Raw genomic sequence first — 15,815 nt, forward strand, 5'->3', positions numbered from 1 at the left:
TTCCAGATATCGCAGTGTCTCTCTCCTGTTCCAGAAAAAGAGGTCTGCACCTCCCATCTCTACTTTGTTTCCTCAGTCTGTGTGGCACTGACACTTTGGCCAGATAAGCTGGAAGACCCAATGGTTATATTTCACAGATGTTGGCTAGTAACACCAGTAAAAACAGAAATAATCTCTTTTCTTCATTTAACCATTATCCCTCTTGTTTCTGCCTGTGACATAAGGTTGAGAGTGTTTTCTCCAAAGGAAGTCTGAACCTATTATTTCACAGTTCCATCTGCCACAGAACAGGAAGAGACCACCTGTTATCTACCTTACAATTTATCTGAGCCTGGGCTAGTTCCCTCTTTCTTTCCCAATGGTGAATTTACCATTCACCTATAGCCCCTGTTAATCAGAGGCTAGGGAACATTTTGGATCCCATCTTTGTCCAGGGCTGTTAATCCTGGGGCCAACTATCAGTCCCAAAGGGTTTGTCCCCATTTTTCATTGTGGCCTGCTCTAAAACTTAGAATTCTGGAGTTGGGCACATGGGCTGAATTCCCCAGAGATATTTCACACTCTAAGTTGCATATAAATTCATCCAGACTCAGTAAGAATGAACAGGGGCGCTACCCTGAAAACTGAGCAGCATGTCTCTATATAGTACTTAGTTAAAATAATCCGATTTAATTAAAGCCCATGGCTCTTGCCAAGGCTTTTTAAGTGTTCTGTTCTGCTGAGCCACACCTATGATACATTAGACACTCGTATAAGAAGTCATTGTTCTAGATTTCCTTTTGTTTCTCCAAGTCACACCAACCTTGTGGGATAATCAAGAACTTGGGAAACAAACAAAATGGTTTAGTATCTACAGTCTTCTCTTCCCCTTCCAAATTATTACAGCTCCTCCCTTCCCAAGGTTTCTAAGACACTCATTTCAACGCACTGGCCCCTCTTGGATTGGGGGTCATTCTCTCTGCTCTTTGCTCTGATGCATGGTAGCCTCTTCCAGCCTGCTTGTCATCCTTCTGCAGCCACAGGCCTGCAGTGTGCTCATGCAGTGGCTTTGTACTTCTGTAAATGGTAGTGCTGGGGAAGGCTCTTGGCCCACTAGTGATTAGAGCTCGTAATACACCTTCAAAAAGAATTCTGGCTTTCATTGTCCTCTCATCTCAGACACTTGGGACAACTTTCCAAGGCCTTTCCCAGAGGGTGTTGGGATGGTACCACCCTGTTTCAATAAACAGACCTCCCCTCACTTTTCTCAGATAGGATACTTTTGGTGGCAGGAGTGACACTATTGCTATTAAAGGTGGCTTAAGGAATGGGGGCTTAATTTCATCTACAACAGGAAGTCTTGGGGTAGGTTTTTCGAGGGTGGGTTCAGTAACGCAAAAATATCGAGATTCCTGGCTCTTTCTTTTTTCCCCCTCTGTTATCCTCAGTGTTATTATAGAAGTGTCTTTGTCACACAAGTCACAAGATGATTGCCAGAGCTCCAGGTGTCATGACTTCACACAAAAACATGCAGAAGCAAGAAAAGAAAGTGGGGTTTTGTTTCACGTGCACGTCTCTCTTTTTATTAGATGGAAAAATCTTTCGCAGAAGCCGCCAACAGACTTTCCTTGGGCCCTGCTGCCCAGAGTTGGATGTATGCCCATGCCCTAGATGCAAGGGAGAATGCAAAGGTGAGAATGTTGGCATATTCAGTTTCTGGAATAGGAGGAAAGTTCCACCATCAAGGAAGAAGGGGGTTGGAAATGGAACTATCAATACCATATGATCCAGCAATCATACTCCTGGGCATATATCCAGAGAAAACCACAATTTGAAAAGACACATGCACCCCAATGTTCATAGCAGCACTATTTACAATAGCCAAGACATGGAAACAACCTAAATGTCCATCAACAGAGGAGTAGATAAAGAAGATGCATTACATATAGACAACGGAATATTACTCAGCCATAAAAAAGAACAAAATAATGCCATTTCCAGCAACATGGATGGACCTACAGATTATCATACTAAGTGAAGTAAGTCAGACAGAGAAAGACAAATATGACATCATTCATATGTGGTATCTAATTTAAAAAATGATACAAATGAACTTATTTACAAAACAGAAACAGACTTATAGATATTGAAAACAAACTTATGGTTACCAAAGGGGAAACGTAGAGGGGGGCAGGGATAAATCAGGAGCTTGGGATTAACATACACATACTACTATATACAGGACAGAAAACCAACAAAGACCTACTGTATAGTGTAGGGAACTCTACTCAATACTCTGTAATGACCTATATGGGAAAAGAATCTCAAAAAGAGTGGATATATGTATTATATGTATAACTGAATCACTCTGCTGTACAACTGAAACTAACACAACATTGTAAATCAACTATACTCCTATAAAATTAAAAAAAAGAAATGACTGTTGAGTGGGTAATGACAATAATCTCCTTACCACTACCTGCTAGAAGTCCAGGTGCCTCAGGGGTCTCCTGTCTCAGAGTGAATTCATTCTCTCTCTACATGAAGGAATCTGTACCTAGACTTGGCCTCTTCTGTCTCCTTCCTTATTAGAGGGTAATAATCTCACCATTCCTAAAGTTCTCGTCATAATTTCTTCCAACAGCCCGAGGCAATCGTAATGTAAATGGAACTCCTAGTGGCCTTCCTGGTACTCAGAAGCAGCCCAAGCAGGATATGTAGGTTAAAGTCCTGTTTCTGCCACCCACCCTCCCATCCTTCCCCCACCCTCCCCAGTTTTGCTACTTTAAAGCAAGCAAAGCCACATTTATTCCCTATGCAGGCTCAGAAAAATGTGTGTTGGCTAGCAAAAATGTTTATACTTTTTTCCAGAGTGATCATGAGTATTTCTAAGGCGTAATCACTAAACAATGACTTACTCTCATATATATTTATTCAACTACTCTCATTACTTTATAATCTTACATTATGTGCTCATTGTATCATTATACTGAATCTAATACAGTATTGGCTCTTATATTGTCAATAGTTTTCAGGCAGCATCTGGATGCTTTTAAACGTATTAATGCTTAGACTTTAAAAAATTAAGAAGAGCTTCTGTTCAATAAATTGTTATCACTATCATTCCAAAGCATTTATTAAGCATTTCATTCCATGTGGTACTATTCTAGCTGGTATATAAACAAAAGAAGGCAATACCTTTTGCCTAGAGGTTGAATAGTAAACATAGGAATTGTAATTGATTTAGTTAATATAAATATTCATAATTTTCACTGATAAAGAGGGAGGCCAAGCTCAGCCTGGGCTCAAAGGGATGGCTGCATCTTAGAAAGGCCTTTATTCAACTTCCTGAGTACTTACTATACTCAAGATCTTCGTGGGCTTACAGAGAATGATCTGATAGAATCTGTGCCTTCTAGGGGCAAACAATCTTATGGGGAAACCCAAGAACTAGTTTTCCCTCCTGCTGAAGGTCATTTCACATCGCTTCAGAAACCGTACTTTAGCCTTGCTCTGCTGACATCCCACCCTGAACCACTGCTTACCTGCTGTTCTTAGGGCCCAGGATACACAGGCTGCAGCCCCCTGGGGGCTGATGGTACCCTGTCTACAGGGTCCTCCATGGAATGCAGAGAAACACTGGACAGACGTCACCTCTTTTAATCCATGTCCCTTGTCGAGCACATTATTCCACATAAAATCTGTATTAGGATGCAGTTAGACTTAGTTGGCTGTAACAGAAACAAACAAACAAAAAAACACAATGGCCTAAATAATATTTAAGTTTACTTCTTTCTCTGAGAATAAGCAGTGCAGAGATGATAGAATGGTTCAGAAATCCACGCTCTGTCTTCTTGTTTTGTCATCCTCGACATGAGGCTTTGATCCCGTGGTCTGAATTGGCTATTTCAACTCTGCTCATCAACTTTGCATTGGATGGCTGCTGTATGCAGAACAGACTGTAAGGGGTAAGAGAGTAAGTGAGGAACCCAGCTAAATGACCACTGTAGTCCACATGAGAAATGGAAGTGGCTTGGACTAAGGTCGCAGGAGTGGAAAGAGAAAGAAATGGACAGATCTGAGATACCTGGAAGTAGAGTTAACAGGCCTTGTTGAGACATAAGATGTGTGTGCAAGACAGGAGAAGATTGTTGAGGGCTGTGTGAAGAGTGGAATTGATGATGATTCTTAGGCTTTGGCTTTAACTGCTGGGTGGTTCCATTATATGAGTTGTGGACAACTTCAGAAAAAATTTTAGGGGAATCAAATTAATAAGAGTTCAATTTAGGCAGTTAAAGCTTAAGATTTCTATTAGACAATTATGAGACGACCTGTTTGCCTACTGAGTTTTGACTACTATCTGGATTTCTCCTTCCTGTGTCCTGATGCCTACATGGATACCTGGTCCCCAAATGCTTCCATAATTAGAAAAAATTGTGTTGCTATTCATTCTTCAGTTTTATTTCTGGGGTTTCCTGGCCATTTGTTTTAGACCAGTCTTTGTAGATCTCAGTTTCCCCAGCTTCATTCTGCCTGGTGCTGGTTTCCTGTCCCCAGAGTGAGTTCTGATCCTGTGTTTCTATAGTCACAGGGTAACTTGAGACCAAGTCTACACAAATCAAGCTGTTGGGAATAGACAAATCATTTTTTGAAAAGAAACAATTTCTTTCCAATTCTTGCAAAATTTCATCTATAATTTTCTTCTTTTGGTGTTGTTCATTTATTGGGATACACAAAGAAATAAAATGCATTTTTAGAAAATGTCCAAACACTAAATAAATATTAGTAAGTTGGATATTTACTACTGATATTTTCTTATTTTGATAATAAATATCTATTGCAAATGAAGAGAAAGGCAAAAGAGAAGCTACTATGTTCTTCATGTAAAAAAATAGCTTAAGGGTATCTCCATGGTACTAGAGCTAGTCCAAAAGTAGTTCCATTAGGTTGCTGAAAGCTGATCAACCTATAGAGGACTGTGAAACACTAACTAAACTGACAAACAATAGACTGGTCTCCTCAAGGGAAAATTTAATAAATTGCCATGTGAAATAAACCTGACTTAACAATGGGATCCTGTTATCTGTACAGCAAGTTCCCTCTAAAACCAGTTTACATGTTAATAATTTGCTTGACAGACACAGAATAGGACATAGAGTGTTAGATGCTCTCAAAAGATATTTCCATTAAGTCATCTAAGTCTGGGCAATTAGCTTTCTTTATTCTGGGGATACTTTTATCCAGATTAGAGCTCTTGGTCTTCTAGAATCAAAGCAGCCTCCTCTTGGAGAGTATTGGAAAACAGTGACAAATTCCACAGGTACCATTTCAACGTGCCAGGCAAGCTACAGTGCAGTTGGAGAGAAGGAACAGTTTCATTTTACATTAGTGGCATTTGAGCCATGTCTTCTTGACACAGGGATTGGTCATTTTCCAACTCTACCAACAACACATCTGTAAGCTGTCTCTTCAGCTATTGGTATTATCATTACATTCTGTTTTCACTTTCAGATGATGACTTTTTCCTTATTCTACACCCACATTCTGGATATTCTAGTGTAGTCCTTCATGTGTCAAAAACATTCAAGTTTTAAGAATGACTTTAGGGACTTCCCTGGTGGCACAGTGGTTAAGAATCCGCCTACCAATGCAGGGGATACGGGTTCGAGCCCTGGTCTGGGAAGATCCCACATGCACGGAGCAACTAAGCCCATGAGCCACAACTACTGAGCCTGTGCTCTAGAGCCCATGAGCCACAACTACGGAGCCCGCATGCCACAGCTACTGAAGCCCACGTGTCTAGAGCCCGTTCACCGCAACAAAGAGTAAACCCCGCTTGCCGCAACTAGAAAAAGCCCGCGCGCAAGCAACGAAGACGCAACGTTGCCAAAAATTAATGAATTAAAAAAAAAAAATGACTTTAAAGCTGTGTGCCAGAATCATTACATTTACTAGGAATTCACAAGGCTCTTCTCAATGAAATTATTCAAACTAATTAATGATGTGTGTGAATCTACTGAAATGTGATGACTTACATAATTTGGGAGGGAATAAATACCCCATGGGCGCCTTGAATTCCAATTAGTATATGGATATGTGTTCAAAATCAAAGAGGAAATAAATTTATACAGATCACACTTATTTATCCTATTTACTTTTACCCACTTAGAAGAAGTTTATATTATTTTTGATCTTGCAACAAAGGCTGTGCTGCTAGAAATATAAAAGTGGAGAGCTGGAAAATTATGCCATAAATTTGATCATATAACTTTTGTACATGACTTAAACTTTTTAAAATTAACAAGTATTGAACACATAAGTTATCTAGAACATTTATAGAATTCAGAAGTATCTAGGGTAAAAAGTATAAGTTGATTTTTATGTTCTAGATTGCTATCGATATAAATCTGTTTTTTAAACATGAATAAGCATTGATTTTTCTAAAATACTATTTTTTCCTTTAATCTTTCAGTGCCGTAAATTACACAGAGTGATTACCCAATAGTGGACTGACCTTGTTTACCTAGAATAAACCTTACCTTGCTCATGATGTATTATTCTTTAATATATTGCCATACTCAATTTGTTACTCTTATATGTGGGACTTTCACAGGTATGTTCAGGAATATTAGCCTAGAGTTTTCTTTTCTTTTTTAATACTATATCCTTGTATGCTTTTAATATTAGAGGTATACTAATCTCCAAGAATGAGTTCAGAAGCTTTGCATCTTTTCCAATGTTCTAGAAAATTCATACAACATAATAATTTCTTGTTAGAATTCTTCTGTGAAAGGACTTGGCCTGGTGCATTTTCATTGTTTGTTTCTTTTTTAATAACTTTTCTATTATTGAGAAATTCAAACATATACAAAAATAGAGAGGATGACATAATGCAACTTGATGCTCCCATCACTCAGCTTCAACAATTGTCAACTGACGGTCAATTGTTAAATCTAGTACAGGCATACCTCAGGGATACTGTAGGTTCCATTCCAGACCACTGCAATAAAGCAAGTCACATGAATATTTTGGTTTTCCAATACATATAAAAGTTATGTTTACACTACACAGTAGTTTCTCAAGTATGCATTAGCATTATATCTAAAAAAAACAACATATATACTTTAATTTAAAAAAAACTTAATTGCTAAAAAATGCTAATTATCACTTGACAACACAGGGTTGTCATGAACCTTTGATTTGTAAAAGGTTTTGTGAAGTGCAATAAAGCAAAGGGCAAAAAAATGAGGTATGCTTGAATTTTATTTCAAAGCAAATTCTAGATGCTACATGATTTCACGTGTAAATATTCCAATATGGATTGCTAAGAGATTAAAAACTCTTTATGAAAACATACCACAGTACCTTTATCAAACAAAATATATCAATTCCTTGAATATATTCCCTGAATATTCCAAGGAATATTATTCTTTGAATAACAATAATTCCTTGACTATTTGAATATATCCCTTAATATAATCAAATCAGTACTCAAATTTCCAATTGTCTCCTAAATGACATTTTACAATTTGTCTGTCTGAATCACAAATAAGGTCCACATCTATACTAAAAAACTACAGTCATCAAAACGGCATAGTACTGGCACAAAAAGAGAAATATAGATCAATGGAGCAGGATAGAAAGCCCAGAAATAAACCCATGCACCTATGGTCAATTAATCTATGACAAAGGAGGCAAGACTACACAATGGAGGAAAGACAGCCTCTTCAATAAGCGGTGCTGGGAAAACTGGACAGTGACATGTAAAAGAATGAAATTAGAACATTCTCTAACACCATACACAAAAATAAACTCAAGATGGATTAAAGACCTAACTGTAAGACCTGATACTATAAAACTCTTAGAGGAAAACATAGGAAGAACACTCTTTGACATAAATCGCAGCAAGATCTTTTTCAATCTGTCTCCTAGAGTAATGGAAATTAAAACAAAAATAAGCAAATGGGACCTAATTAAACTCAAAAGCTTTTGCACAGCAAAGGAAAGCAAAAACAAAATGAGAAGACAACCCACAGAATGGGAGAAAATATATGCAAATGAGGTGACCGACAAGGGATTAATCTCCAAAATCTACAAACAGCTCATGCAGCTCAATATTAAAAAAACAAACAACCTAATCAAAAAATGGGCAGAAGACCTAAATAGACATTTCTCCAAAAAAGATATAAGATGGCCAAAAGGCACATGAAAAGATGCTCAACATTGCTAATTATTAGAGAAATGCAAATCAAAACTACAATGAGATATAACCTCACACCAGTCAGAATGGCCATCAAGAAAAAGTCTACAAACAATAAATGTGGGAGAGGGTGTGGAGAAAAGGGAACCCTCCTACGCTGTTAGTGGGAATGTAAATTGGTACAGCCACTATGGAGAACAGTATGAATGTTCCTTTAAAAACTAAAAATAGAGCTACCATATGATCCAGCAATCCCACTCCTGGGCACATATCCAGAGAAAACCATTGTTCGAAAGGATACACGTACCCCTATGTTCACTGCAGTGCTGTTTACAATAGTCAAGACATGGAAGCAACCTAAATGTCCACTGACAGATGAATGGGTAAAGAAGATGTGGTATATATATACAATGGAATATTACTCAGCCATTAAAAGGAATGAAATAATTTGCAGCAACATTGATGGACCTGGAGATTATCATACTAAGTGAAGTCAGTCAGTCAGAGAAAGATATGCATCATATGATATCGCATATATGAGGAATCTAAAAAAAATGGTACAAGTGAACATATTTACAAAACAGAAACAGACTCACAGACTTAGAAAACAAATTTATGGTTACCAAAGAGGAAAGGAGGTGGGGAGGGATAAATTGGGAGTTTGGTATCGACATATACACACTGCTATATTTAAAATAGATAACCAACAAGGACCTACTGTAAAGCACAGGGAACTCTGCTCAATATTCTGTAATAACCTAAATGGGAAAAGAATTTGAAAAAGAATACATGTATATGTATAACTGAATCACTTTGCTATATACCTGAAACTAACACAACATTGTTAATCAACTATACTCCAATAGAAAATTAAAAATTTAAAAAAACAAATAAGGTCCACATATTGCAATTGTTATATATTTTTTAAAATTTATTTTATTTATTTTTATTTGTGGCTGTGTTGTGTCTTCAGTGTTGCATGCTGGCTTTCTCTAGTTGCGGTGAGTGGGAGCTACTGTTTGCTGAGGCGTGTGGGCTTCTCACTGCGGTGGCTTCTCTTGTTGTGGAGCATGGGCTCTAGGCGTGCGGGCTCAGTAGTTGTGGCTCTCGGGCTCTAGACCGCAGGCTCAGTAGTTGTGGCACAGGGGCTTAGTTGCTCCGCGGCATGGGGGATCTTCCCGGACCAGGGCTCGAACCTGTGTCCCCTGCATTGGCAGGTGGATTCTTAACCACTGCACTACCAGGGAAACCCTGTCTGATATATTTTTAAAGTCTGTTTTAATCTTGTTTTTCTTTTATAGCTTTTATTCTTTTCAACTTACTTGTTGAGGAAATTAGGTTGCCATATAGTTTCCTGTGGTCTGAATTAGTTTTATCCAATAGAAATAAAATGAGAGCCACATGTGTAACTTTAAATTTTCCAGTAGCCACAATAAGAAATGTAAAAAGGGACAGGTAAAATATATTTAAATAATATATTTTATTTAATCTAGTATGTCCAAAATATTATCATTTCAACATGTAATCAATATAAAAATTATTGAGATATTTTACATTATTTTTTGGGACACAAATCCAGTGTTGTATTTTACATTTATGTCACTTCTTAATTTGGACTCAGTTGCTCAAAGTGTCACATATGACTCGTAGCAACTGTACTGGACACCACAGGTCTGGCTTTTGCTGAATGCATCCCTGTGATGTAGGTTCCCGTCTTCCTCTAGACTCTGTATTTCCTGTCAATTGGTAGTTCCTTTAAATCTAGAGGCTTGATCCTTAAATGTTTTATTTAGTCTCTTGGCAAGACTACGTCATAGGTGGTATGTTCTTCCAACAGGAGGCACATATGTCTTGTGTTCACTCCTTTTGTGATGTTGACAGCCATGGAAGCTTAACGTTTACATCTATTAATTCATTTGGGGGTCATTCATTCTATTAACTCATTCGATCACTCTCTTTCAGCTCTTAGCAGAAATACGTCTATAGAGGGAAACTGCGCATCATAAACTATTTGGGTATCTGGATATATAGTTCATACAAGAAAAGCAGAATAAATGCTTGATTCTGCCTTTTTTATTAACTAGTTTTCAAAATAATGTGTTGATTTTCTAGTATTTTCCAATTTAGACCAATACGTTTTATTATTTTTATCTCTTCTAGTTATCCCATTGCTGTATAAAAAAAAAAAAAATCACTCGAGCTTTAAAAAAATGTTCTTTCTCTCAGTTTCCGTGGGTCAGGAATTCAGGAAGGACTTAGCTGTGTGCTCTCGGCTTAGGGTCTCAGATGGAGGCTGGAGCTGGATCAGTGGAGGGCTGGCACAACTGAGGATGGCTGGGCTTTCTCACTTTTCTGTATCTCAGGGCCTTTTCATGTGGTCCCTCTACATGCACTAGGTTGGACAACTCTCAATGTGTCAACCTTAAGGCAACCAGACTGCCTACATGGTGGCTGAAGGCTTCCAGAGAGAGTATTTTAGTGAGTGAGATGAAAAGCTGCGTTGCCTTTTAAGACCTAGCCTTGGCAGTCACACACCATCACTTCCACAGTCCTCTCCCTCATGAGAGTGATGATTAGCCTTCTGGTCATGACTTATTTATGTATTGCATAATGATATTACCACAAGTGAGCAGCTGAAAACAACACGTGTCTATTAGCTCACAGATTTTGTGGGTTAGAAGTCTGGACATGGCTTAGCCAGGTTCTCAGCTTCGTGGTCTCATGATACTGTAATCAAGGAACTGGTCAGGGTTTCAGTCTCATAACAGTCTCAAGTGCGGAGTGATCCACTTTCAAGCTCATGTGGCTGTTGGCAGCTGTCCATTTTCCTGGACTGACTGTCGAACTGAGGATTTCAGTTTCTTTTTTTTTTCCCCAGTTAGGACAATTTTTAAAATCAAAGTTATTTATTCACATAGAGAAATTCTTTACACAAATTTTTTTGCCTGTGAGTTATTCAATGAGCATCTTTTTTTCCACGTAGATTCCGCAAAAGTCAGTTGTTAAGTAAACAATTGGTGAAATTAGGTCAAACAACAGAAATATAACAAGTTATTTTACAATTATAGGGTATACTTGTCATACAAATCATACAGTTCTTTTGGGGAAAACAATTTGTTTTGAGAACCGAATTAGCTCCTTAAGCTGCAACTAGAGAAAGCCCGTGCAAAGCAACAAAGACCCAACACAGCCAAAAATAAAGATAAAATAAATTAAAAAAAAAAAAAAAGGGGGGGCTTCCCTGGTGGCGCAGTGGTTGAGAATCTGCCTGCCAATGCAGGGGGCACGGGTTCGAGCCCTGGTCTGGGAAGATCCCACATGCCGCGGAGCAGCTGGGCCCGTGAGCCACAATTACTGAGCCTGCGCATCTGGAGCCTGTGCTCCGCAGCAAGAGAGGCCGCGATAGTGAGAGGCCCGTGCACCGCGATGAAGAGTGGCCCCCGCTTGCCGCAACTAGAGAAAGCCCTCGCACAGAAACGAAGACCCAACATAGCAGTCAATCAATCAATCAATAAAAATAAATATTAAAAAAAAAAAAAAAAGATGGGTTGCAGTTTTATGGAATGAAATCAGGCACATGTAATCAGGCCCATCTTTGTTACCTTTGCCATGTTCTATTAGGTGGAAGCAAGCCCAGTTCCCACCCACATTCAAGAGATGGGGATCACACAGGGCATTTTGGCTTTCTTTCAGTTCCCAATATATGCCACGATCTGTCCTGTCTCAGGGCATTTGCATAAATTATTCCTCTTCCCCAGATGCCTTTTTCTTCTCCCCAAGTTTACCTAGTTAATTCCTACTCCTCCTGCAGATTTCAACTCTATCCTAGTTGCTCTATTTCTTGGAAGGGATTTGTGGAGATTTAAAACTATGCTGCCACTGTCAGCTTTCCCCATAGCATTTCTTTTGCATAAAATTTTTAGATACCTTCTAACTTTGTTTTTTTCATCTATGTAGTTTCTCTCTCTGTCTCCCTTTAAAAGTTTTGTTATGTATATTTTCCAATAAGATCATTCACTTCATAGAGATGTTGGTCTTCAATAACCTCCAAAAGTTAAAACAAATCTCCTCCATCTCTACAGCTGTCTCCCTTCCTTATGTGGTTTATTTGGTGTTTCTCTCTTGTTATCACCACACTTGCCAAAGATCTATTTCATTGCTCTTTCAAGGAAATAACTTGTAATCTTAATGAACAAGTTGCATTGTCTACTTAATAAGTTTTATATTAGTTCTTTATTAATTGCTTTTATTTTCTTTGAGTTATTCTGTTTTTCTTTTTCTAGTGTCTTGAGTTAATGTATTTTTAATCGTTCTTGATTTTTAATATATCATTTAAGTTGATACATTATCCCCTGAGTATTACTTTGGGTATATTACTTAAGTTTTTGATAATTTTTTTCTCATTTTTAGTTTATTTAGAAGCAGTTTCTAATTTTAGTTTTAATTTCCTCTTTAAGAGTTTTTCAGAAACATTGTAAGCGTTTTTGTCATCTTTTTAATTTCTAACTTTTTTCATTGATATCAGAGAATCAAGGTTATGATTTCTGCTTTCAAGAATTTCTTGGAATTTGAGGTATTTCTCTTTGACTGGGTTTACGTTCAATTTTTGTAGCTGTTTCATTGGTGTTTGAAAACAATGTGCATGCTCTCTTTTTTTTGGAGGGGAGTTAAAATATATTTTTGATCAAGTTTGTTAATTATATTATTCAAATTCTTTTCATTCTTTCTTAAGTTCTGTTTACTTGATCTATCAACTTCTGCTATATATGAGTTTCCCACTGTGTTTGGGCATTTGTCAAATTCTTTTTGTATTAATATTTTTATTTTATACTTTCCAAGTTATGTCAGGTAAAAGTTTTGACTGTTCTGTTTTTGTAGCTTGTTCTTTTCATCAATATAAAATATTCCTCTTTTTCCAAATTCAAAATTTTTCATCTTGAAATTTACTGCATGTGAAATTAACATCACCATATTTGCTTCCTTCTTACTAGCATTTACCCTGGATATCTTTTTTTGAAAACTTTATTTCAGTTGTTTGGGGTCATTTTATTTTAGATACGGCTCTTATGAAAAGCATATGACTGGATTTTTTAAAAAATAATTTTTTTCTGTTTGTTGATAAAGGAAGTTAATTCATTCATATTATTGGATCCTGTCCTGACATTTTTTTTTTTATGTTTCCCATTCACTACTCTTTCTTGTGGATTTTTCTCTTCCCTCTGAAGATCAAGAGAAAATCCTAAAAGTTCCCAGAGGAAAAAAGAGAGGTTACTGACAAAAAAATATGGGCAGAATATCAATGAATTTTCCATCATCAATACAAGATACTGAAAGACAACAGACAGTGTCTCTAGTTCTGAGGGGAAATTATTTTTACACCAAAACTCTATAGTCAGTCAAATGTGACCACATTCAAATGTGAGAGAAAACAAAAAAGACATTTTGGAACATGTCACAAATTCTGCAGGACTTGGGAAATGCCACTGCTGCCCACGGCTCAGTATGGAGTAGGGAAAACCACCCTGAAAGGGAGGGTCTCCTCTGGTCCAGCTCTATTTACTGTGGTCTTTTTTATTCTTGCCCAGTTGTGTTCCTTGTATTTGTGGCTCCTGAGCTTGGGGCAGGGGTCAGCAAACTATGGCCCTCAGGCCAAAGTCACCCTGCCACCTGTTCTTATAAATAAAGTTTTATAGGAACACAGCCATGTTCACATATTCACATATCCATGACTGCTTTCACCCTGCAATGGCAGAATTGAGAAATTGTTACAGAGACTGCATGACTCACAAAACCTAAAATCAGGGCTGGGACTAAGGTGTGGAGAGAGAGGTGCTTTGGGTGCAATATTAAGGAGGTGCTCCTTTTTAAGGCTGACCTTGCACTTGCTTGACCCTGAGTGTAAGCGTCTTAAATTTTGCTCACTTACCACTTCTCCAGCCTCACTCTATTCCCCACCCTGCCTAAAAACATTTACTATGTGGCCCTTAACTGCAATTATTCCCCTGGCTTAAGAGTAACTCTAAAATTGTTTGTATATCTGGAATAGTCTTCTCTTGTGCATGATATGGACCATGCTTTTCTACCTTGTACTCGCTCTGTCAATTTGATCATACATGCTTTTTATTTTGTGATTCATTATTTTTTTAAATATATTTTTTTCTAGGTATTTGGGTAGTATAGGAGGGGGGTAGATCTATTTTACAGAGAACTCTAATGGCAATTCAGTTGAAACTACAGCATTTTAATATAAACTGCTATTCTTCTCTTCTTCCCTTTTTTAAAGTTTTCTTATAGAATCTATTATTGGGAGGTTTATCTTTTCACGTTAAAGCTGACAGCACTGCAGAGGACATGGCATGGAGTTATCTATCCTTTCCCAACTACCTTTTGGTCTGGTTCCTAAAAGGTTCATAAATATGTCACTGGAAATTTTATTCATATTGATTTTTTCCTCCTCTGAGTCCTTTTACATTTATTACATGAGGCATAGAATTAATATCTTTCTTTACCTCTTATTGCCTGCCTTGCACAGTAAAACACCATTACTGACTTAGTTATTCAGCCTCTACTTTGTGCCAACTGCTGTGCTAGGTGCTGGGGCTACAATGGTGATGGAAAAACTGATGCTGTTTCTGATTTCATGGAGTTTACAGTTTGGTTGGGGAGACAGAGACTGATCAAATATTGAATTGAATATTGAACCAGGGTAAGTGGTGTGAAAGAAAAAAGACAAGAGGCCATAATAATGTCTAAAAGATGGTTCTGACCCAGGCTGGTAGTTCTGAGCATGCTTCCCTGAGAAAGTGGTATTTGAATTGAAATCTGCAGGAGGAGTAGGAGTTAACTAGGTCAAGTTGGGGAGAAAGAACACTATGTAAATGCCTTGAGGCAGGACTGAGGATGGTACATTCTGGGAACTGGAGGAAGGCCAAAGTGACCAGGGGTCTGATAGTCACACCCATGAGGGAGAGTAATGAAAAATGAGACGGGAAATGAGGGGCAGGGGTCACATTATATATGTGAGAATTTTGGTCTTAATCTTTAGAGTAACTGGAATCTTTTAAGCAACTGGAATCTTTTAAATATGACATGATCATATTTAGGTTAAATTAAACAATCAGTTTGCCAACAGAATAGAAAATTGGATGGAGGATATGAGGTGACCAGTTAAGAGGCTGTTATAGTGGTCCAGGTGAGAGCTGGGGGTAGATTGGACTACGGTGGTAAGAGAGATTAAAGGAATTTGATTGATTCAAGGATATTCAGGGGATTTCCCTGGCAGTCCAGTGGTTAGGACTCTGCACTTCCATTGTAGGGGGCACGAGTTTGATTCTTGGTTGGGGAACTAAGATCTTGCAAGCTGCACAGCCAGAAAAAAAAGGGATTTTCAGAAGGCAACATGAACAACTCTTTGTGATAATTTGAATATAGGGGATGACTAAGTGGTGGGTGGCAAGGACAATTCCCAAGCTTCTGGCTTGCTCAGTTGAATGGATTTTGGTGACATTTACTAAAATAAAAAACACGATCATAGATGAACTAAGTTGTGGGGATATATCATGTGTTCAATTTGGAACTCTCTGGGCTTCCTGGATCTGGGTGTCTATTTCCTTCCCCAGGTTAAGGAAGTTTTCAG

Source organism: Balaenoptera musculus, chromosome 9 (genome assembly GCF_009873245.2).
Source record: "Balaenoptera musculus isolate JJ_BM4_2016_0621 chromosome 9, mBalMus1.pri.v3, whole genome shotgun sequence".
Classification (NCBI taxonomy): domain Eukaryota; kingdom Metazoa; phylum Chordata; class Mammalia; order Artiodactyla; family Balaenopteridae; genus Balaenoptera; species Balaenoptera musculus.